The 26738-nt window shown below is 35.9% G+C and overlaps 1 pseudogene; it reads right to left on the bottom strand.

The window, feature by feature from the left end:
• Positions 1-4327: 4327 nt before the first annotated feature.
• Positions 4328-16240, bottom strand: LOC121383656 (annotated as a pseudogene).
• Between the last annotated feature and the right edge of the window lie 10498 nt (positions 16241-26738).

Here is a 26738-nt window from a genome sequence, read left to right as displayed (position 1 = left end):
ATGGTATATTTTTAATCTATGGGATCGTTCAATTAGTTGTGCAGCAATTTATTCAAATACATCAAATCTTATTCAAAATTCTGTAATATTATTACACTGTATATATTTAAAATGTTCATATTTATGGGATTATCAGCAAATGTACATAGAAGTTTTAGAAAGAATAAATATATATATATATATATATACCTAATATTGCCGGTAACCATAACAAAAGAAGAATAAGAATAAGAAAGGCAAGTGTGGGTGTGGGGGGGGGAGTGTCAGTGGGAAATCACTTTTGACGGATACTAGTTTAAGTGTATTTCAGCTTAAGTAGTTGTTGATTAAACCCACTGTTTTTAATCAGCTCCTACGGCTTTTACAACACATTCATGTAGGTTACTTTCTCTTACACATATCTACACTTAGATTATAATGTAACAGTCGTGGCGTAATGGGGGGGGGGGGAGGGGGGGAGAAGGAACTGGTTGGAACGGCAAAAAGCCCAATTGATGTGTTCACCGAGGAGGTTCTATCCTGTTACCCAAGTCCCCCAGGCGAACGTTCAACCGATTAAGCTAGATGCCGCCCCGATCATGATAGATAATACCACACGATGGGTTACGAAAAACAGCAAGAATATTTTATATGCACTTTTCCATAGTCAGGATAGTACATACCAGGGCTTTTAGTATACCAGTTTTAGGGTATTGGTTGGAACAGACAAAAAACTCAATTTGCGTGTCCACAGAAGTTCGATCCTGCGACACAAGCACCTCAAGCGAGCGGTCTGGAGTAATGGATGAACGGAAAAACTGAACAGGTTCACTTACAGAATCAACCTTAAGACATAATCGTACCCCTGACGAACTCCCAACCACTGAAAAAAATCTAAACACAAAGTTTAAAATTATTTCAATTTGTATATATTTAACATCTATGTCGTATTCTGACGTTTTAAGCCTTTATTACAGAATGGGCATTTTTTTAATTACAAAATGGGTACTTATTTTTTATTACAAAATGGGTCCGATTTTATTACAAAATGGGTACCTACGTTTATTACAGAATGGGTCGTTTTTTATTACAAAATGGGTACTTATTACAAAATGGGTCGTTTTTTATTACAAAATGGGTACATATTACAAAATTGGTCGTTTATTACAAAATGGGCCTCAACACACGTTGTTCTTCTTGGAGCTGGGTTTAACGACACCATTAGATCACATTGATTTGTTAATCAGCTATTTGGGTGTTTGGATCAGCTGTTCCGATGTTAAACATTCGGTAATTTTGAATAACAGGAAAGAAAGAAATGTTTTATTTAACGACGCATTCAACACATTTTATTTACGGTTATATGGCGTCAGACATATGGTTAAGGACCACACAGATTTTGAGAGGAAACCTGCTGTCGCCACTACATGGGCTACTCTTTCCGATTAGCAGCAAGGGATCTTTTATTTGAGCTTCCCACAGGCAGGATAGCATAAACCATGGTCTTTGTTGAACCAGTTATGGATCACTGGTCGGTGCAAGTGGTTTACACCTACCCATTGAGCCTTGCGGAGCACTCACTCAGGGTTTGGAGTCGGTATCTGGATTAAAACTCCAATGCCTCGACTGGGATCTGAACCCAGTACCTACCAGCCTGTAGACCGATGGCCTACCACGACGCCACCGAGGTTGGTATGAATAACAGGAAACCCGCTACAATATCTTATATATGCACCATGTTACAGACAGGATATCACATACCGCGGCCTTTAATACAACAGATATATAGATGTGAGGTGCCACACTTTTTATTGCTGTACGTCCTGAGTGAGTTGATACGCTGCTTATATTAGTTTTATTAGTAAACGTTAACATTATCGGAAATAGGAATTGATTTGGTTTATTAGAACCAATTTGGTCGCAATAATGCACGATTGTCTTTCTAGGTTTAGTGCATCAACTGGATAGTAGACTTTAAGTATCACTCAGGCACCGACACCACTAGAGCACATTGATTTATTAATCATCGGCTACTGAATGTCAAACATTTAATAATTAAGTAGAGAGGGTGCGGAACGTAGCCCAGTGGTAAAGCGCTCGCTCGATGCGCGGTCGGTTTGGCATCGATCCCCGTCGATGGGCCCATTTGGGCTATTTCTCGTTCCAGCCAGTGCACCACGACTGGTATATCAAAGACCGTGGTATGTGCTATCCTGTCTGTGGGATGGTAAAAGAACCCTTGCTACTAATTTAAAAAATGTAGCGGGTTTCCACTCTTTGACTCTGTGTCAAATTTACCAAGTGTTCGACATCCAATAGCTGATGATTAATAAATCAATCATTCCCAGTCTGGAGCTCGCCGCGGTAAGACGTGCTTGTTTCGCTTGTGCACACTGCACGTGCTTTCGTGTGCTCCACTTGGGAATCCTCCATTTTGTCTTCTTTTTGTCAACGAAATGAAGTTTTCTACTGGGATGTGTGCGGCCATCGTGACTGATTGAATGCTGGGATGCTTCTCGTTTCGACAGTCTGCACCACCAGCAGATTGGATTCTTTTTTAGCAAGATTCCTTGCCTCCACGTTATTTTTCCGGCTCACTTTTGTCGACATTTGTCCATGACTCGTACGACGGCCATTCTGCAGAACGCCACGACTTTACTGTGTTTCATATTGATACCATCTCGTATCCTCCGGAGCCGGACCCGTCCGCACCACTATACCAACCATGGCGACTGGACTAATACGTTTTTGTTCAGACGGGTCTGGCTTCTCAAGATCTGTATTTCAGCAAAGCACTACACCTTCCACATCTAATGACTGTCAATCTAGGGATTTTCTTGACGGGATGCAAACCATCTCGTCCCTACAAGTTGTACACCTCAACGGCCTTAAAGGTAGGGTCAACTCAAACAAGAGCCTTATGTGTTGGAAAGATACATACCCGGACCACCAACACATACTGACACTTTAACAAATGAAAAACGCGTAATTTTAGAGTTAATAAAAAAACATGATTATTCCTGCTAACTGGGGGCAGCCATTTTGTTTCGTTTTTGTGACGTCCGGTGGTATAGGTTGGACTATACCAATTCAAATCCCATAGGCGACCATGTTAACGTTTGTGTTTAAAAACACTATATGCAATATATCAACCAAACTGTGACCCATAAATATCAGTACTACAACCCCTACCTCAAAGTATTAACTGCAGAAAATGGTACCTTTCATGGCTCATTTTCGGTATAACCAGATGTTTCTGCAACACCCCTAGTTTCGCACAAAATTTTAGTACTTTTTTTTACAGGTACCCCATACATGTTCCAAGCACAAGGCTACTTGACACGGTGGTACTACATCAAATAAAATTGCATACAATTTTAGCCCAGATGAAACTAATTTTTTTTACAACCAACACACTCACATTTATAACCAATCACAGGACTTGTGGTGTTAACTTCTCTATCAAAAGTTCGGTACACCTCGAACTTCGACCCAGCCGGAAATTAATTGGTATAGTGCAACCTATAGCTTGGGGCGAAGTGACGTCAGCTCCGTCCATCTCCTCTATGCACAGTGTAAACAAACGCTTTAATTTACGACAAGGTGCTTCGCTTTCATCAATCTGACTTGTAAACCAACATAAATGACTTGATTGTATAATAAACTATTTAACTAAATATATTTCAATTTGCAATTTTTTTATTTTTTTTTTAAACCAAAGAAAAAAAAGTATATTATTAGTCCTATTGGTAGGGTACGTTCGAGCAAAAATGACCACTCACGATACCCAAGTGATACTTTTCTTTTCTTTGGGACGACGTAATTGGTCAGTTTTTGTGATTCTAGATGGGAAAGTCTACTTCATCAAGGGTTTTACATAATTACTTACAGTAATAAAGCAGGAAGGCTGATAAGTCCGTTACGATTTGAGGGATATCCGTGCGGTTATACCCTGTGATCTTAATATACGTGGCACGTCTTTTTAGTGTGTCTAGATACAGTGTCTTGGGACCGTCTAAATATACACCTGCCAATCAGGAAGCACAGGTACAGGCCACGGAAAGAAAAGATCAATTAACCAAGAACACACTCCGATTATTATTTCAGTACATGGATTATTATTTCAGTACATGGGTTAATTTATGTACAAAAGATAATACAGTTATTTCAACACTTGGACATGGTGGTTTATTTTGTACTGAAAAATAATATATACTTATTGCTGGCTTACTGGGATGGCTATTATTACAGAACAGTGCGATGCATCCGCAAAAATCAGGTATGTTTTGTTTCTTCAGTTCGAAGACTAATTCCTGACGTGACACGTTAGGTATTACGTAACCACCAGCTCGCCAGAGGGCGTATTCACTGGGATGGTACAAAATGGCTGCACCAGTGATATATAATAGCCGTCACATTTAACCGTTTTATTAATTAACTATACGATTATACTTGTTGATATTAAGCATATATATAGGTTAAGTACTGTTTTATGTAGCTCTGCCACGGCAACAGTTCAATGTCACTATGAACATAAGGATGTAGAATGTATCCTATTGGCTTTATGGTAATAAAGTTGGATGTTTCTTCATAAACGCAAATACGCAGTTTAATAGCTGGTGACAATGACTGTTTTCTTTTCCCTGGGATCGGCGAACTGTTTCCCTGACATGTCAGTCTCGTTCGTACATTCCATGATGGCGCTATCGGGCACCTGAAACAGATATATGCAGTGTTATCCAGACATATATTTAACATTATGAAAAACAGAAACAAATTAAATGGTCTTGACCGAAAATCAAAAAACAAAATGTTGTTTTGTTTTAGCTAAGTTGTGCCCTCCTCTTTGTCTGGCTGGAGGGGTTCCTACATTAGGGGTCGCAGAATAGAGGATGGAGGAGGGGGTTATGGGGGCATGCTTCCACTTTTCCCTGTTATTCTGCACAGAAAGTTGGAAATATAGCATTTTGACAGTTAAAATTCAAACTTTTAACAAGTTCGGGTCTTCAGATTTCCACCCCGAGACCATTGCAATACCCCCACCCCCACCCCCCACCCCCCATACACACACTTTCAAATACACTCCGCAGACTCTGCACATTACAATTCCCTGATTCTGGTTTTAAACTGCCTTCCCCAAGTTCTAATCAAAATTAGTATAGGATATTTAAACGTAACAAAGATAACCAGGCCCGGAGGAACGTTGTCTGGGGTGAAGGTGCAGATAAATTGCCACACAATTTTATATGCCAAAATATAGAGGTACATCCAAATCAAATTCAGATAGGCAACAAGGTTAAAACTTGTAAAATAGAAATTAAAGCATTAATAACGCGACCCCCCCCCCCCCAAAAAAAAAAAAAAAATAATAATAATAATAATAATAAAAAAAAAATAAAAAAAAAACAAAAAAAATATTTAATTTTTTTTAAATCCGAACATCCCAACAACACAAAAAAAAGAGAGAAAAAACCCTGAAAACCAAAAAGCAAGAACAAGGTATCGAAACTTTTAAGAACCTAGGCAATTCCTCATGATCATCACGTAGCGCAGTTTGTGTTGACGAAGACATCGCAAGACCATGAGTTCCATTGTCTTTGCTCAGGGTTAGCCATAATAGTATGTTGACATTTTGTTCTGCTGCATGAACGTTTTATTCCATCCTTATTCATATTCAATTCAAATATCCCCCAACTTATCCCCCAACAGTAAATGTAGAACATAATGGACATTTAATTTTCGTACATAAAAGGTGATATTCACCTTGAATTAATAATGATGAAATTAGGGATCGTAGCTAGTGAGCTACAAGTCTAAACTATGGCGGTTGTGGGTAACAAAGAGATTCAGTTCATCAGGGACAGAGATCTTAATGGAGATCAGAGACTGTACCCAATAGAGCCATGTTTAAACATTAAATGGACGTAAGCACGTATAAAACCCCCAGACGAATTCTCGTAATTACGTTTTCTGTCTTTTTATGAAATTGTACACTGGTGAAAATATTTAGCTGTTGCAATCCAAGTTCCTGTTGGTAAAAATGGGGATATCTACCACACTATCATGCCGCAGCTCACATGTAACATTAGTCTATTTAATGCTAATGTCTACAATATTTTATATATATATATATATATATATATATATATATATATATATATATATATATATATATATATATATATATATATATATCCTCTCCTTTTCAAGCTATTAAATCTATAGACCACAGATTAACGGATATAACAGTTGGAAAAACCCTTCCCATGGATAATTCTAGAATGAGGACCCAACAAGGAAGGCAAACTCGAAGGCCAAAACTTAGAAAATAATATATAGAATGATGACTCAAAAAGGAAAGCAAACTCCAAGGCCAAACCTTAGAAGATACTATATAGAACGGAGATTCCACGAGGACAGCAAACCCGTAGGCCGAAACTTAGAAGACACTAAACAGAAGGCCGAAACTTGGATGTTACTAAATACAAGATGCGACTGAACTATGGCCATGTTTGTTTGTAAATCTTACAACGTCAATCTTCCTGTAGCTGGCCCAGTGGTGTTCGTGGATAGAGTTGTTCGACTTGAGGTTGTAGCAGCAGATGTAGACCCACCGTCGGTGAGGGCTCGTGTTCGTCTGGCTTGGTTGCAGGAGGTTGCAGTGGAAGAAAACAGCATGAGCTGCAAACAAAACATCTTAAAGTTGCAGACATTAGTTTGAACCCGTGAAAATGGTCACTAAGAGTGGTTAATCTTCAAACCTGTAACATCTGGTTAAAGATACAAAAAAGGTGAAACGAGAGTCTGTGACGTTGAAACGGCGAAATACCCTCTAAGAATAGGCTACAGATCGTTACCATAACCGTTTCTTCTCATAGGTAAGTACGGTTTTAGAATAATGAAAAAATACAAACATCAGGATACTAGTAACTAGAAACACCAGAAATGGATAATCCAAAAACAAGCGAAATGTAAGTAATGTTTGATTTCAACCGGGCCTTTCACTTTAAAGGGTCTTTGTCTGCTTAGAACATGATATAGTAATTTTGGTTAAAACGTGTTTTTCTCTGCTTTGAGGTCCGTCTTACTTATTCAAGATCTGGTAGCTGCTCCTATCTTTCATCTTCTATTGCTGTCAGAGTGTCCACCTCAATATCCCAGACACTGTCTTCCCATCCGTAACGGGTGTTTGTCTCTTGTGGCTATTCGTGCCACACATCTGACGTTTCACATCAACTTTAGCTGACTACTTAGTTTATGCACGGAATGGCAATTTCTTTACTTTAATTATATATACATGTATGTACATAATCACCTACTATATAATTAAAACATTTCAGATTATATGGAGTCGAGTAAATGTTCTGAATTATAAAAAAAACCCATCCTAACAAATATTCAACAGGCCGCATTTCAACAAGGTATTTATAAAAGCCTAGTATTTTCAAAAGTGGCACGTGCCAAACTCAGACGTCATCAAGACCATCTTGAGCATCTGTAGACATTGATTATGACAACCAATTCAAGATTCAAATGGGCGTATAAATTAATATTCTAAAGAACTATAAATTTCGATCAGAAGTACAACATTATATATTTTGAGGACCAAATTATTTTAAGCCTGGGTTCTTAAAGTTAATTGCATTGATTAAAAATGTACTTTTGAAAATGTTTTTTTTTTTCTAAATAAAGTGTCTAACTTTGTAGCCAATTTAACATTATTTTCAGCTAATATATAATAGTGTATTTTACAAATAAATGTATTTTCAAAAGTTTGTTTTTGTTTAAAGACACCACTAGAGCACATTTATTAATCATCGGCTATTGGATGTCAAATATATGGTATAAATGTATTAATTACATTTTATTTTTAAAATATCAAAATAAAAAATTACTAGTATATTTATCCAATACAAATTTTCTGGTTGTCATCAAAGCTATATATATATATATATATATATATATATATATATATAAGCTCTATCCTGTGCTAGTTTTGATAAAGTACATTAGTATGAGAGTGGCAGTCCTCTTTGTGGCGATCAAAAGGATACATTGTCCAGTAAAGGATCGACTTGGGAGTGCCTATCCTCCTATAGACGAAACACTAGATAGAGATTCATGGAATCAACCACTATAATTTTGCCAATTTCCATTTGACTCTGCATTGTGCAGATATAGTCTTGATCACGGATTCAGATTTGTAGTAGCTGAAACCAGTGATGGTGTAGGAGCTAATAAAAGGTATTTTAGGGGGTAACATTCAGTTTGATCCAAGACTCAAGACTCAAAAATGACCCTTCGAGCTAACAAAACTTGTTAAGTCGACAACTGGGAGACCATACACATAGTTAAATCAAAGAAAAAGGATTAAGTCCCCTTATTTAATTGATATAAACTAGTGCTATATATACATGAAGATATATATAGCGATTTCAATTTCCTAACTTTAATTTGTGAAACATGCACTGTACTGGACTGGTTTTATTAAGCATGTTGGTGTGACTTAAGAATAATGAGCTCACGAATCCACTTACCTGGGTCTAACTCCACGTACTTGTGTGGACAAACTTGACGAATCAACTCCACACGGTCGATGTTTGCTCCTGTCTGACCTCCAACAAACCCGTGATCTATGCGGCCGCATTTGTGAGACACTTCCAAAATCTGAAATGAAAATACGTAACAATAAAACAACAACACTAAGGAGGATACAGGGGATATCAAGAGACTGTCCCTCCCTAATGAGTCATGTGATTTAAGAAAACAAAAGAATTATAATTATCCCAGCTACGAATGCCAAACTTTGATCTGGATGCCCTTTGCAAACGTCAGTAGCTAGTCTATGTGGCATTTTGCCCTTGGTCTCTGCTGGGTGTCCTGACATTAAAGATATTTTATATACAGTTAATTAATGGATGTCTAGCAAACCCTCAGCACAATGAATACATCGGATTTTGGGATGTTAAATACACGAATGAAGTGATGACCAAACCAATCTAAACATTCAAACGTTAAATTAAAAGACAGTGTAAAGAGCTTTGCAAAAATATAAATATATACTACATGTAAGTTAATTTAACCTTCGAGTAAAATTCTGAATCTATAGTGTTTGAATACTAGTTCTCGATGGAACATTTTGTATAGTGACTGATAAAGGTACACGTATGTGTTTAGTGTTTGTGTTAAACGATGGGACCAATCACGGTTGATACACAATCATGTGTTTGGCTATCACATAAAATGTTTACCTCCAGGCAGCCATTTTTTTCGAAGATTTATCTATAGCCGTCATTACACTCATCAGATGTGGGTAGAGTAAGCTGTTCTTGTACCAGTATCTGGAGATTAACAAGCACACTTGTTATAGCATAACAGTGTCATTACGCTCATCAGATGTGGGTAGAGTAAACTGTTCTTGTACCAGTATCTGGAGATTAACAAGCACACTTGTTATATCATATCAGTGTCATTACGCTCATCAGATGTGGGTAGAGTAAACTGTTCTTGTACCAGTATCTTGAGATTAACAAGCACACTTGTTATAGCATATCAGTGTCATTACGCTCATCAGATGTGGGTAGAGTAAACTGTTCTTGTACCAGTATCTGGAGATTAACAAGCACACTTGTTATATCATATCAGTGTCATTACACTCATCAGATGTGGGTAGAGTAAACTGTTCTTGTACCAGTATCTTGAGATTAACAAGCACACTTGTTATAGCATATCAGTGTCATTACGCTCATCAGATGTGGGTAGAGTAAACTGTTCTTGTACCAGTATCTTGAGATTAACAAGCACACTTGTTATAGCATATCAGTGTCATTACGCTCATCAGATGTGGGTAGAGTAAACTGTTCTTGTACCAGTATCTTGAGATTAACAAGCACACTTGTTATAGCATATCAGTGTCATTACGCTCATCAGATGTGGGTAGAGTAAACTGTTCTTGTACCAGTATCTTGAGATTAACAAGCACACTTGTTATAGCATATCAGTGTCATTACGCTCATCAGATGTGGGTAGAGTAAACTGTTCTTGTACCAGTATCTTGAGATTAACAAGCACACTTGTTATAGCATATCAGTGTCATTACACTCATCAGATGTGGGTAGAGTAAACTGTTCTTGTACCAGTATCTTGAGATTAACAAGCACACTTGTTATATCATATCAGTGTCATTACGCTCATCAGATGTGGGTAGAGTAAACTGTTCTTGTACCAGTATCTGGAGATTAACAAGCACACTTGTTATATCATATCAGTGTCATTACACTCATCAGATGTGGGTAGAGTAAACTGTTCTTGTACCAGTATCTTGAGATTAACAAGCACACTTGTTATAGCATATCAGTGTCATTACGCTCATCAGATGTGGGTAGAGTAAACTGTTCTTGTACCAGTATCTGGAGATTAACAAGCACACTTGTTATATCATATCAGTGTCATTACGCTCATCAGATGTGGGTAGAGTAAACTGTTCTTGTACCAGTATCTTGAGATTAACAAGCACACTTGTTATAGCATATCAGTGTCATTACGCTCATCAGATGTGGGTAGAGTAAACTGTTCTTGTACCAGTATCTGGAGATTAACAAGCACACTTGTTATATCATATCAGTGTCATTACACTCATCAGATGTGGGTAGAGTAAACTGTTCTTGTACCAGTATCTTGAGATTAACAAGCACACTTGTTATAGCATATCAGTGTCATTACGCTCATCAGATGTGGGTAGAGTAAACTGTTCTTGTACCAGTATCTTGAGATTAACAAGCACACTTGTTATAGCATATCAGTGTCATTACGCTCATCAGATGTGGGAAGAGTAAACTGTTCTTGTACCAGTATCTGAAGATTAACAAGCACACGTGTTATAGCATATCAGTGGCATTACACTCATCAGATGTGGGTAGAGTAAACTGTTCTTGTACCAGTATCTGGAGATTAACAAGCACACGTGTTATAGCATATCAGTGGCATTACACTCATCAGATGTGGGTAGAGTAAGCTGTTCTTGTACCAGTATCTGGAGTTCTCTTGTTATAAATATCTAGATCTTTACTTTTACCAAACTAAATAAATTTAATACAAGCAAAAACCAGCTGACTCAAAAGGTAACAAAAGTAATGTACTTAGTTCTGTCTAAATCTAAAGACAATAACTTTTCAATAGAATGCAAATGAAAGCTATTTGACTCCATTGTACCGATTCTCTTATACGGATGCGAAATATGGGGTTACGAAAATATCGATATCATTGAAACTATTCATATAAAATTCTTAAGACATCATACCAGTTAAAAAAGGCACCCCACTATCCATGTTATATGGAGAACTAGGAAGACGACCCCTTAAATTAATTATTCAACAACGAGTTATGTGTTTTTGGTCCCGTATCGTATCTGGTAAGCAAACAAAATCATAGTTTTTACTGCATGAATTAATGTTACACGACTCTTCTGTTAATGGATATAGTTATAAATGGATAAAAATGGTCGAAGATACATTTAACCAGCTAGGCATGACAAATGTTTGGATGTCACAGAACGTTTTATACATAAAACGACCAGTATTTACAACAATGGAATAGTAACATAGCTTTATCATCAAGAGGTAAAACGTACACTATATTTAAAGAAGACCTTAGATTAGAAAAAATATCTTATGATATTACCACAAACATCCTGGGCTATATTATTCAAATTTAGAACATCTAACGACTACTTACCAATCGAAATAGGACGCTGGAACAACACCCCAGTAGATGATCGAACGAGCACATTATGTAACAATAATGACATTGGAGACGAATTTCACTATTTATTCACATGTACTATTTCACTAACTCCCATAAACATTTCCTTAAGCCATATTATTATAATGAACCAAGTACGCTGACATTTAAATAACTAATGACGAATAGCAAAATAAGTGTTCTCAAGAACTTATGCAAATTAATTTTTTTTATTAATAAATCCAGTAAATCCTAAAAGAACACTGGCACACACACACACACACATACATACATATATATATATACTCTTCAAAAAAAGAAACGCAAAAGGGTACAAATGGGTTGTAACTCCGATTTTATGTTTCCTACCGGTTCATGCTTTGTGAATATAAGGTCATTGCATGTCCCAAACACATTCCCACGGTTACATTCGATAAAACGCAGCTACTGTACAATAAAGTTCCAAAATGTGAATATTCGCAAAAACGCAGCCACGTGCAAACCATGTCACCACTGCACGTGCGTTGTCTGCACGTGCAACATGAACACCGACAGTATAAAAGTGCAGGGTGTTCGCTTGCCTGGCCTCTGTATCTGGCCGACAGTTGACAATCCAGGACATGCCACGTCTCAGTGAACCGCAGAGAAACAATGCCATCGGCCGACTAGACGCAGGCGAATCCAGAACGGCCGTTGCCAGGGCATTCCATGTGTCCCCAAGCACCATCTCCAGACTGTGGGACCGTTACCAGCAACATGGATCAACACGTGACCTCCCTAGATCCGGTCGACCATGGGTCACTACCCCCGGGCAGGACCGCTACATCCGGGTACGCCACCTTCGGGAACGATTGACTACTGCCACCTCCACAGCCGCAGCAATACCAGGTTTGCGCAGGATATCCGACCAGACCGTACGGAACCGCCTACGTGAGGTAGGAATTCGTGCCAGACGTCCAGTTCGAGGTGTCATCTTAACACCACAACACCGTCGACTCCGACTGCAGTGGTGCCAGATTCATCGACAATGGCCTCAACTGCGATGGAGACAGGTGTGGTTCAGTGACGAGTCCCGATTTCTGCTCCGACGTCATGATGGAAGATGTCGCGTGTATAGGCGTCGTGGTGAACGTTATGCGGCAAACTGCGTGCAGGAAGTGGACAGATTCGGCGGGGGTAGTGTCATGGTGTGGGCAGCCATCTCATACACTGGCAGAACTGACCTGGTCCACGTGCAGGGCAACCTGAATGCACAGGGCTACATTGACCAGATCCTCCGGCCACACATCGTTCCAGTTATGGCCAACGCCAACGCAGTGTTCCAACATGACAACGCCAGGCCTCACACAGCACGTCTAACAACGGCTTTCCTACAGAACAACAACATTAATGTCCTTCCTTGGCCATCGATATCACCGGATTTGAACCCAATTGAGCATCTATGGGACGAGTTGGACCGACGCCTCCGACAGCGACAACCACAGCCCCAGACCCTGCCCGAGCTGGCAGCAGCCTTGCAGGCCGAGTGGGCCACCATCCCCCGGGACGTCATCCGTACTCTGGTTGCTTCAATGGGCAGGCGGTGCCAGGCAGTTGTCAACACACGCGGAGGCCACACCCGGTATTGACTCCAGATGACCTTGACCTTGGTGGTGTGTCCTATCACTTACTCACAATGGACTAGAGTGAATTGTGAACAATCCTGCAACATTTGGTAATTATCGGACTCACCATTCAATAATTAAATCAATTCTCCAAATGTTACGACAATGTGGTTTTGCGTTTCTTCTTTTGAAGAGTATATATCATGTCCCTCATATGCCGTTGTGTAAGGGCATGTGTGCAATAAAGTTCTGTTCTTGTACCAGTATTTGGAGATTAACAAGAACAGTTGTTATAGCGTATCTGTGTTATTACGCTGATCAGATGTGGGTAGAATAAACTGTTCAGTATCTGGAGATTAACAAATACAGTTGTTATAGCATATCAGTGACATTACGTTTTAGATATAACACCGGCCTCGGTGGTGTCGTGGTTAAGCCATAGGAGATAATGTTAGTAGGTACAGGGTTCGAAGCCACTAACAACTAACCCACTGTCTTGGACAGACAGCCAAGATAGCTGAGGTGTGCATGTCCAGGACACCGTGCTTGAACCTTACTTGGATATAAGCACGAAAATAAGTTGAAATTAAATTAAATTAAATATAACGTGGGGTTTTGAGTTTTTTCTTATAACTTATTGTTTCATCTCTTGATATTTTCAGATGATGATGAAAGTTATCTTCGCATTTGGTTGTCCGGAAATTTGACCGCGCAAGTAGTCTACTGTTTGACTGTGATTATTTCATGGCAGAGAGCTATGAAGTGGCAACTGTTTGACTGAAGTGACAAGGGAGAGCATGTAGTTTGTAAACATGTGTAACTTGTTGACATTGAACACTTGTTTGTGGTAATTCCGGCCCATGCAAAAGTAGTGTTTTTTGTGTAAAATGGGTGTACTCCGGCCTGGTTTAGAGGGTGTGTTTGTTTAAACCAATATACTGGGAGAAAGAGCTGGACAACAGGGTTGTCCTTTTCAGGGTATGTGTCCCCCAGGCAGGCAAATGCACATACAACATTTCACGGGCCTGCTGATAAAAATGTTATAGCAACTAAGGCTATATAGAAACATATAGCGAAATTAATTGTGGTCTGAGGCCAGTCTGTCGGGTTTCTTTCTGTAGTGTTTGTATTAGTGATTACTATCTGGATTTTTTTAACTCAAGGAACTCGAAAATTATCGATGTATTTGACGTCAAACATAAGATTGTTGTGGTATTACAGCGGGAATCTTTGACTACCCAGCGATTGAAAAAAATTACATAGCTTGGTCTCTGACTGTAATGAGAGCGTATAACTGTCCAAATGTCCGTCTAGCTCTCGTACAGTCAGAGTACTCGGGCTAATAATATAACAGCATCAAGATGACAGGGTTTGAAAAACAATTCATAAACTGTAAATAATGGAAGGCTTAGGAGGAACAAAAATATTTGTTGACAATAATGATAAATCTACACAACTTTCTAAGGGTGCCTATATTTTTACAATTAAAAAAACTGCTTAAATTTGTTTACATTTGGTCTAGTAAAATAATATTTGTGAATATATTTAAATGTATCATTTGTAAAAAATTACATATAAATAAGTAGTGAAATTCATCACGAAAATCATCAATAGCACAATCGGTACATTTTCTGTTTTCATATAAAATATTGGTCCATCTTCCTCTTATGATAGGTAAAAAGTGGTTAGATATATGAAATCTAAGAAATACATTACACATAGTTTTATCAAGTTTATTAAAATATGTTTCAAACACTAAGTTCTCTTTAAATAGTCTGCAAGTTAAACCTTTATTGAATTTTAAAATGTCACATTGCCAATTCTGTAAAACCTGGTCTGAGAGTCTTTGTTTGACTAATGTCTTTAAGCATGTTATTGAGCTAAACATTTGCTTGTCCCAGCTATTATTTAGGCCAAGCTTATAAAATATATATCTAACATTGGTAATCCGTTTATGGTTTGTTCCACATTGTACATACTCATTCTATAATAATTTGTAGATTTATGGATAGCTTGGAACATTTATCTGTCAGAAGACGACCCCCAAAACACACAATACGTTTGGATATTATAAACAATAGTGTAGTTTTCCCCAAACTGTCCATACAACATATACACAGGTGTGCTTTTTCTTGCATTTGCTAAATATTATAAAAACAAGATATGTACATTTTCTAATATATTAATATTTTCAAATCCCCAGATTTCACAACCATAGAGTAATATAGGAACAACAATTGCATCAAATAATTGTAGACGATATTCAATTGACAAACAATATTCATTTGATTTCTTTAAGATCTAGGGGCGGGAGTTAGCTCAGTCGGTTGAATACTTGAACACTTGGGTTGCTTGCGTCGCAGGATCGAACCACCTCGGTGGATCCAATCAACTGATTGGGTTGTTCTCGTTCCATCCAGTGCACCACAACTGGTCAAAAGCTGTGGTATGTGATTTCTTGTCTGTAGAAAAGTGCATATAAAAGATCCCTTGCTGCATTAGGAAAAATGTAGTGGGTTTTCTCTGATGACTACGTGTCAGAATTACCAAATGTCTGACATCCAATAGCCAATGATTAATTAATCACTGTGCCCTAGTGGTGTTGTTAAACAAAACACATTTTAACTCTTGAAGATATAAAACATGACTTTGCGAGCCTGGGGTCAGTGGGGATATGTGCCTGAAGCTCTTGGTCTCTCTCTAATCATTGAAGATTCCATGTATTATTATTTTTTATGGAGTACAAAAAGGTTCTGGTCAAGTTATCAGAGTAACAAATCGCGTATCACCTTACTGACTGTATCTACCATCCCATGACTGGCATACATCCCAGTGACGTCATTTCCTGGATAGAGCCAGGCAGTTAGTCTTGATTTTCCCCCTTCACCATCATCCGTCTGAAATGAAGACTTATCCATTTAGAGTTGGACAGACAAACAGCCAGACAGAAAGACAGATATTTTAGTAAAGTATCACCCAATATTTACACAGTAAAATACAGGAGAAATAATTTCTTAACAGGCAATTTTGTAAATTGAAGTTATACTATAAGCCTATGTTTGGCCCCTTTCACAAGAGAAAGGGAAGACGACAGAAAATAAATTACAAACATATTACCTAATTACAGCAGTAGCTTTATAAAACAACTGAATTCTTATCCTTCTGGAATACATCTATCAAATCAATAAATCACCAACGCGAATCTTGGCGAGGATGACCTCAGTGGTTTACTGGTTAAGCCATCGGACTTAAAGCTGGTAGGTATTGAGTTCGTATCTCGGTACCGGCTTCTAATCAGAGCGAGCTTATTGACCCAATGATTGGGTGTAAGACCACTACACCGACTTCTCTCTCAGAAACTACTAACAACCAACTACTAACCAACTGTCCTGGATAGACAGTCCAGATAGCTGAGGTGTGTACCCAAAAAGCGTGCTTGAACCTTAACTGAATATAAACATGAAATAAGTATAAAGGAAAATTAAATGATAAATCTTCAGTTGCAGTAAATGCAGGCGGATGTACAGGAATGTATGCAGGGTGTGTCTTGACTATTGCCAGCGACGTTTCTACCGATGGTGGCGTTTGGGATGTGAACGAGAAATAGTCCAATTGCTCCACCGACGGGGATCGATTCAGGCGGGCGCTTTATCACTGGACTACGTCCCGCTCCATGGGCGTACATAGGATTTTGAAAAGGGGGGTTCCAACACATAGGATTTTAAAAAGGGGGGTTCCAAAATAGATTGCAGAGATATTGGGCATATATTTCTATGTTGAGTAAATATAATAATGTCAGATATCAATGTCAGATATATTAAATTATAAAAAAAAGCGATTTCGGGGGGGGGGGGGGGGGGGGGGGTTCGGTCGAACCCATCGAACCCCACTCCCTATGTACGCCCATGCGCTCATCATCTAATACACATACTGTTTCTTCCATTTCCACTGTTCTTAGTCTTGGTCTTCTATTTTGAATTCCAAAATGTGCCTCAAAGAGTAGGTCTACTTCAGACTCTTGTAAAATTTAAATATACATCTATACGGAAAGAAAACCAACTCCTTCTATACACATGATGTGAAGTGAGTAAAGTGAACAGATATTATAATAATTTAATAATTATCACACACACGCACACACGCACTTACACACACACACACAGAGCAATAATAATAATAATAAAATTGGTTGAGGGAGAAACAACCTTTCAAGAATTGATCTACTATACCTTCGCATGTTAATCTCTAAACCAGCTTATGCAATGACATCATGACGTATAATAAAGGTATATAAATGAAACGTTTCTGTTACCGTACCCCGGAATTGGTCACTGGCGATGTCAGAGGCTAAATCCGAGGTGGGCGTGCCTGAACCCTTGTGGATAGGGGCACGTTAATAGAGTTTCCTTCCTTCCAGTGTGTGTGCAGACGACAGTAAATTTGTTTGCAAACGATGGTAAAATAAATAACTAAAAATGTAGTATTGTTTAGGAAATAATTTAGTTTTCAGTGTTTAGATTATAAATAAAAATAGGAGTAGAAATAGTGGTGTTGACTGTAGTCCACATAACAGGTAGGCCTAACCGAGTGGGTAGACCCATGCAACCCGATACGATCCTAATTTGATGTTTAGTCTAACTTATGAATATTGTATATAACTTCTGGAAAAGTTGCTGAACTTTATGTTATGTATAATCATGTACGTTATAAAAACGTGTGATATTTGCACTCCATATCGATATATATATAGGACTTCGCCCTATGCTTGTAAATGTGTATCAAAGTACTGATGGTATCGCTAACGATCTCGACCAATGTTCTCAGGTACAAAATACAAAATAGTAACCAAACACTATTGTACATACAGATATATGTGTACTTCAAACTGATCTTCATGTAAAGAAGAAGATGTCATCTTCTAAATTCTTCAAAACAAACAACGCAAACAGCATGTCAAGTTGACATGTGACTTCAAACTTTGAGTCACGTTTACTCGGTTTCTGATATCATGCTAACTTGTAGGTTTTCGCGTGTGACGGCTCATATATATATATATATATATATATATATATATATATATATATATATATATATATATATATATATATATATATATATATATATATATGTGTGTATGTATATATGAGCCGTCACTCGCAAAAACATACATACATACATACACACACACACACACACAGAGAGATAGATATATATATATAGATATATATATATAGATATATATATATATATATATATATATATATATATATATATATATATATATATATATATATATATATATATATATATATCTGTAATATAAAAAAATGGCAAAATACTGCTTATATATATATATATATATATATATATATATATATATATATATATATATATATATCTTCATGTAATATCTTCATCCGTAATATAAATATGGCAAAATAGTGCTTGATTCAATTAGTCTCTGTCTAGTGCGTCGTCTATAGGAGTGCCATTACTGGAGATTTCATCCTGCTTGCATGAAGAGGACTGCCACTCCCAGACTAGTTTACTAAATCAAAACTAGCATTGGAATGAGAACTATTGTGATGACATGCACTCATGAATCACTGTCAAAACAGTGATGTTATCAGGTATTCCTGAAATATATCTATATATTTATTTCACAATTGTTTGGGGTCACAACAACCGTTTGATCAACTATTTTAACATGGCTGCCGCTAGTCACCTTCCCCCTCAGTAAAGTTTATTTTTCCGAAATATTTGTACGATTGATTAACTATTTTCTTAGTTTAACGTATCCTAATATTGTTTAGACATTATAGCAAATCAATTTAGTGTGATAATAACTAAAACTGGTTACTGTAATTTTGGTGTTTTTAGGAACTATTTCCTTGTACGTTGATAACCTGTTTACACATAATTATTAAATTAAATTATATTTATTTTGTAAAGGTAGATCTCTTCCTAGCGTAACGTAATTTCTGATTGGTTGTTACGACGTCACGTGGTATTTCTCAGTGGCTATAAGCTGAAATAATAATGTTTTGTAGAATTTCGTTACAGTTTGTTGGTTATATTAACAGACATATTGGCTTTATTTGACATATAACTAACTAAAGCACTTCAATGGTAACATATATTAATTCTTAGACATATAAAACATAGGAGTAACTACGTATTAATATTATGAATGCACCCCAGTTATACGTCTAGACATTACATTTCATGTTTTAGTATATAATGTTGTGGCCATCTTGAATTTTCAAGGATAAATAATAGAAATATTTGCTGGTAACATATTTTTTGGAAATCAGCTTCCTTAAAGTGACAGACTGTAGTTTTTAATTTTTTCACTATTAAAGCCGTTTTTTATATTTTAAATTAGAAGTAACTAACATTTTATTATTTAGAATATTAATTTTAGTACACCTGAAGCGGTTCTGGTCAACCAGGTTTTGCAATACCCCAAAATGCATGTTGCATAATTCTAAAAACGCACGTTCATATGAGACGTAATGGTTATCGAGACAAGGTCTAGTTATTTTTCAAACGGTATTTCCCTGTTTAAACATTATGTACTTTAGCTTCTCACTGTTATAACCGTGTATGTGTAGCGGATTTGTAGATTAACTAAACTTAGTGTCCATTTCACGGGCTGAAACTAGGGTCTGCACCTTCAAATTAATGTACGATCAATTGAGTTGTCACTTTAGGCATAACATGCTCTGTAAAGTACGTTTTATAGAAAGAAAATATGGACCATCTAACATTGATGACGTCAGTGCTAAGACTACACTAACTTTAAAACCAAATAACTATCTGTTCCTCTATTTTTCTATAATTTCAATATATTATTCCTGGCTAAAATCTGAAGAAACATTGTTAATTTCATTACTTTTGCAACTCGTGATGGGTATACCATATATTTGGGCATGAATGAAATAATGAATGAATGATTAACGACACCTCAACACGAAAATACATTGGCTATTGAGTGTCAAACACTATGTTACCGAGTCCAGTCCACATTGCCAATATACTCACATGGAAGAGAAGGGTGAGGTACTGTGGGGGTACACATCTGGTTTAATTCTTCGTCGGATTGATGAATAAGAATGAAATAAATGTATTTAATTTGAGTCTATGGGTGAGGATATTGTGGAATAGTTTTCAAATGTCCTCCTATGCGATAATTGTTTGAATTATTACATAGGTAGTGTGTGACTCGTGTCATTACTAATAGAACAGCACACAACAGAAGCTTTTGAATCATAAATTAAATCCACTTTAGAAATGCACTGCTAGGCAAACAAGATAACCTCTATGATATGTATAACCTTTTTTGTTTTTGAGATCGGTCTCTCGAATTTGAAGTTTTCACTGATAACGAACATATGGGGCCGATAGATTCATTGGTTCACGCTTTATTTTATTGACTGCATGGTAAAATCGGATTAAAATAAGTTTCTTCCTGTTTCTTTGTCTGTAGATGATGTTTTGCTGGATCCGTCCATTATTAAAATCAGTGTAAAGTTTTCTTATTAAAATTATTTATATTAATATTTGCGTAAAAACGTATGTCCTAAACTATTAAAAGATGAAAAATGTCAGTGCTGTGTAATGACGAAACTAATGTTACAGTATATAAATCTACCTCATTAAAAATGGACTTGTCTGATATGTAGGACCAGCAATAATAAACATGAATATTTATAAAGGTAATGATATCATTTGCTTTATTCTTGGTTTTGAGCTCTCAAGTAAGTGTTCGTGTCAAACACATTCTAGTGCGCTATGCATTACAATATTTGTGATTTGTACTTGCTGGGGGCATTTTTAAATTTTAATTATTATATTTACGAGATTTTACTTTTTCAGATTTATTCAAGATGCGGTCTTTGACTTTGATCTTCGTTGTACTTTCTCTTTACGGTAAGTTGTTTGCTTATTTATTTATTTTTACTCTCGTTCATTTACAGTAGGATACATGGAATTTCTTTCGTCTCGTATGAAAATTATCTATTTTCTTTTCTCGCTAAGCAATTTTTTTACATTCTCAGTTATTCATTGACAAATATATAGTATTGCTTTAATCTCGAATGAAATTTAGATATTGTTAAAATACCTTTTAAAAATGGAAACGAATTTTATTTTTATAGGCTTTTAATTTTATTTTTTTAACAAAGCCTGATTTTAACATCTATCCATTGCAATGGCTTTACAACCTAAATAGCTTGCTAATATATTTGGACCAGTTATAGAACCATATTATGCATACTAAATTAGTGAAGTTAATATGTCGACATGTGTTTAATAATATAGACAATAGTAATAGTTTAATACTTAATGTTTTCTAATGTTTTCAGTGCTCTTGGCAATCAGACAAACAACAGCAGAGACAAATGTAAGTAAATAAAAGTTGTAATACATTCTCGAGTCATATTCATATATCATATTTCTGTAATTTTACATTTCTGATAAATAATTAACAAGGTTTTGTAATATTAATTCCTTTAGAAAAAGTGCTGCCATTTTGGCATAAACAACGCTTTCTTTAAAAGATTTTTTGGCATAAACAACGCTTTCTTCAAAAGGTTTTTGGCATAAACAACGCTTTCTTCGAAAGATTTTTTTGGCTAAAACCAAATCTACCGTACAAATTCGAAGTAGTTTTGAGCCTTCGTCTTCGACACATCACGCTACATAGGCTACATATAGAACAATGTTCGTTTGGAGATAGCAGTTAATGTTATGAAAAATAGATATATTAATAATTTAAAAAATTGTATCTGCCTTAAATGCTGCAGACACCAAACTTAACTCATAAATATTTATTTAATATATTATGATTCAGGGACCAATTTCCCAAAACATCGTAAACCTAGTTTTGTTTGCAAACTTAAATCTACAACCACAATTTGATGACTACTAACAGATAATAACTAATATAGCTGAAGAATACATGTTTCATTTTCTCTCGTCCTTACAATGTTCCATCTTGTGTAATGATATAAAATGTTTTATAAAATAGATGCCAAACACATGTAAACGCACGATAGGTGTAACTGCTACTCGCAAACGTAAATTTACAATGGTTTTTTTTAATTGGCTAATGACTGTAAAACTCTAAATGTGCTGTTTCTGTACGATGGTGGTCAAATTAAATTTATTACATTTTTCATATTTTGAAGAAACAAAATCATGCCATTTTTTCTAGACACGTTAATATATTGTTATACAGAACAAATAATAATCGGTTTCCAGCTAACATTTGACAAACGTTTTTTATGACATTTAGTAGGGCCAATGTTATTTTAGTAAGTGGAAGCATTATATGTTTAGTCAATTGGTCCATTCTGTGCTTTAATATTACAAATACTGTCCATATGCTGTGGTCAAAATATTAAATTTTTGAACTGTAAATTATACGACATTGTTTATTTTCTAGTATACAAAATAGATAGTAAACCGTTTAATATATTCTGACCATATATTATAAAACAGTCTGGAAACTGGTAATCATTTTGGATTTGTTACATTTTTGGACAGTTTGTAGCTCCTTGGGACAGCTTGGGCCAAGAGATGTCTAGTAAAATAACGGTTTTGGCTGCCATGTAAAATAAAGATATTAAACGCTACTTTGTTACATTTGCTTAAACCGTTCAGTTTGTTTTGTTTAACGAAACAGTTTTATAATGTTTGTATGTATACTGAACAAACAGTACACGGACTGCTGTAGGACAGTGGCCTATTACACTAATAACAAGAAATAATTAAAATTTCGTCACATTCATTACAAAAACAAAAATCCCCCGATGAACGTAAAAGAAATAACAGACAATCCTTAAATAACGTCATCCCATTGGTCCAGACGTAGCAACGGGAACTTGTTCATTTTTCGATGGACGTAAAAAATACGTCCTCGGAGAACTTTATATCTGATAACGTCAATTTATATGGGCAAGTTCTCTTATTGAGCGTTGTTGTTTATAGACAAAAAAATAATTCAAAATAATATGAACTTTTAGGCCTAATGTTATTATTAGTAAGTATGTTTCAAATTTAATTATAAGTATTGTCTGTTATTTCTTTTACGTTCATCTGGGTATGACCAAAAATAAATCATCCGCAAACTTATGTGAGAACGGCTTTTGTTTTGTTCATACCCCGATGAACGTAAAAGAAATAACAGACAATTCTTAAGTGGTTCAGGTATACCAGAATATTCTGTTATGTGTGTTATAAGTAAAACACTGTCGATATTCCGTGTTTACAATATTTAGGTATGAAACAGAATAATATGTGTGGTTTCGACTACATAAGCCGTGGCCGTAGCTAGCATGGGGGCAAGGGGGACAGTTGCCCCCCCCACCCCCACCCCCCACCCCCGAAAATGTTTTTGACTATTAACCACTCAGTTGTCCCCCCCCCCCAAACAAAAAATACTAGCTACGGCCCTGTAAGCCAGACAAATTTAGGTAAGTAGGCTCAAATCTTCTTTTTTTCTTGTTTCGTTTGAGACAAATTAATTATGGTACGTAGGCATTGCATAAATGTGGGGTTTTTTTAAAGACAGTAATATTTTATATTAAGATATATGTAGCAAGAGAGCAAGGTTTTTCTTTACTTTAATTATATTTAATATAATATTTATTTTTTTTTTTTTTTTTTTGCTCTGAGCTGCAAAATGTTGTTTTCTTTAAATAGTAGGATGACAAAACAAACACGTCCGATGGTATCACGTTTTCAACGATTGTGTTGTAATATTTACTCGCAAACAGCACTATTTTTGTACGATGGTGTCATATGTTTTCAACGACTGTGTTGTAATATTTACTGGGAAACAGCACTATTTTTCTATTATGGTATCACATGTTTTCAACGACTGTGTTGTAATATTTACTTGGAAACAGCACTATTTTTGTACGATGGTATCACGTTTTCAATGACTGTGTTGTAATATTTACTCGGAAACAGCACTATTTTTGTACGATGGTGTCACATGTTTTTAACGACTGTGTTGTAATATTTACTCGGAAACAGCACTATTTTTGTACGATGGTGGCACATGTTTTCAACGACTGTTCTAATATTTACTCGGAAACAGCACTATTTTTGTACGATGGTATCACGTTTTCAACGACTGTGTTGTAATATTTACTCGGAAACAGCACTATTTTTGTACGATGGTATCACGTTTTCAATGACTGTGTTGTAATATTTATTCGGAAACAGCACTATTTTTTATGATGGCGTCACACGACAAGTGGTGATGTGATGCCTTGTGTGTGTTATAAGTAAAACACTGTCGATATACCGTTTTTACAATATTTAAGTTTATTTACTGATTAAATGCTATATCATTATTTATTTTCAGAACACCTCTTCTACACCAGGGGTAAGTACATCTACTATAAAACATTTGCAGTGACGGAGAAGTAGCCAAGGCCGGCTCTTGTGCCCACGACAGGCGTGCGCTACAACAGCTTGCTCTGAATGTGCACGTAAAACCCTATGACCTGACCTGACCTGACCTGACCTGACCTGACCTGAGAAGTATTGGTTGCTCGCTTTGATCATTCTCTACCTTACCTTTTTTGTTTTAATTGTTGAGAGATCAAGTTTAAATATTTGAATTGGTTGTATAAGGCGAAACAGAATAGCATGTGTTGTTCCGATTACAGAAGAGAGCAATGACTGGTTTTGAGCGACATTTAATATAATATTTTTAAAATTAATATATGATGTAACATTTGGCCATAAGATTAAAATAGATGTAGTTATGTGATATAAAGCAAACTAATTATAATTCATGGACTAAATGGAAAAAAATATATATCAATATATCTGGTACAAGTTAAAGATTTGTTTTTGATTAATAATAATGAAACTATAAATGTAAGTAAATTTACTGTTAAATTAATATATTCTATCTTAATTTCCCAACATTTTAATGCACCTTCTTGTTTAGAAAAATGGCATGACTCGGGTTTTGTCATAGACTGGAAGCCAGTTTGGAAAATTATACATCATTGTGATAAGACTTCTGAATTTGTTGACTTAGATTTTAAGATAGCACATAACATATTCACATATTCTAAATTATTTAAATACGGTAAAGTAGCTTCTAGCCAATGTCCTGTATGTTTTAAACAAGAAGAAGATATGTGTCATTTATTTTTGTATTGTGATGAACTTTATGATTTAATTTCTATTTTTCATGAAATATGTATTTATATGTTTAAAGATAATGGTTTTTCTTTAGAATGCTTTTTGGGTGTTATTTCAAAATAGAAAAATGCTCAAATAAATTCATCAATGCTTTGCTGTCAATATACAGAATATCAGTTTTCAAGAGACGTTTAATAGCCGAATCAAGAGGGGTAAATATTAATATTGTTAAGTTTTTTAAGCATTATATGCGTCAGTACTTCCTAATACTTTTAAATCAATATCGCTTTAAAAATAGATTTTCTGTATTTATTAATAAATATATTAAAAATAATATTTTTCTTGATCTAAATAATGATGAATTAGTTTTTAAATACCCACTTGAAAACTGATATTTATATTTAGTATTTCTTTTTAAAATTTCACATTATAACATCAATATTCCTCAATTTTCTTTTAATGTTTGCATGTGTTTGTGTTTGTGTGCGTGTGTGTGTGTGTTTGTGATAAATGTGTGAGTGGTTCTATGTGAGAGTAGTTCTATGTGAGAATATATGTGTGAATCTTTTTATTATTTTTATTTTTAAATTTTATGTATATGTGCAATATTGACGTTCGTGAATAAAAATATTTAAAAAAAAATATCTGGTATATACCATGTTTACAGGAACGTCAACCAAACGAGTTGAATGATATAAATTAAAGCGGCAGTATCCGGAATATTTTTATTATTTAAGCATATAGAACAGAAAATCCAACTACGTTTGGTGCATATATGACGCCGCACTCCGCAGTGGTTTCACTACGCTGGCTTATCCAGGTCAAAAACAAAGCCAGTATTTTGAAAGTGGGACACTTTTGACAGCCTCGTACCGATCTCGGTTTTCATTGGCTTATCACAAGTATAGAATTCCCTAACAAGAGATCACGTGAGATTTCGCAATTTTTGAACAAATTTAACTGTCTTGATTGAAGGGTCGTCTCATATCTCCAAAACATATTTATATCCATAGAGGTATGGTACAATACCTTTTCAGGGGTCGGTGGGTGGGGGATTTTCCTTGAAATTTTGACAGTGGCCAGCTGTTGGCATACACGTTACATGTAAGGGGGTGTTACTAATTACGTAACGCTCTAGGGGTAGAAGAAGAGGGTACTGTGTTCGATTTACGTAACATTTTTAAAGACTATGTTATTTTTATTCATTACTTAGACCTAAAAAGGTGTTTTTTGGAAATGCGCGGT

The sequence above is a fragment of the Gigantopelta aegis genome, chromosome 10 (assembly GCF_016097555.1).
Source record: "Gigantopelta aegis isolate Gae_Host chromosome 10, Gae_host_genome, whole genome shotgun sequence".
NCBI classification, from domain to species: Eukaryota; Metazoa; Mollusca; class Gastropoda; order Neomphalida; family Peltospiridae; genus Gigantopelta; species Gigantopelta aegis.
This window is presented reverse-complemented; position numbering and strand designations above follow the sequence as displayed.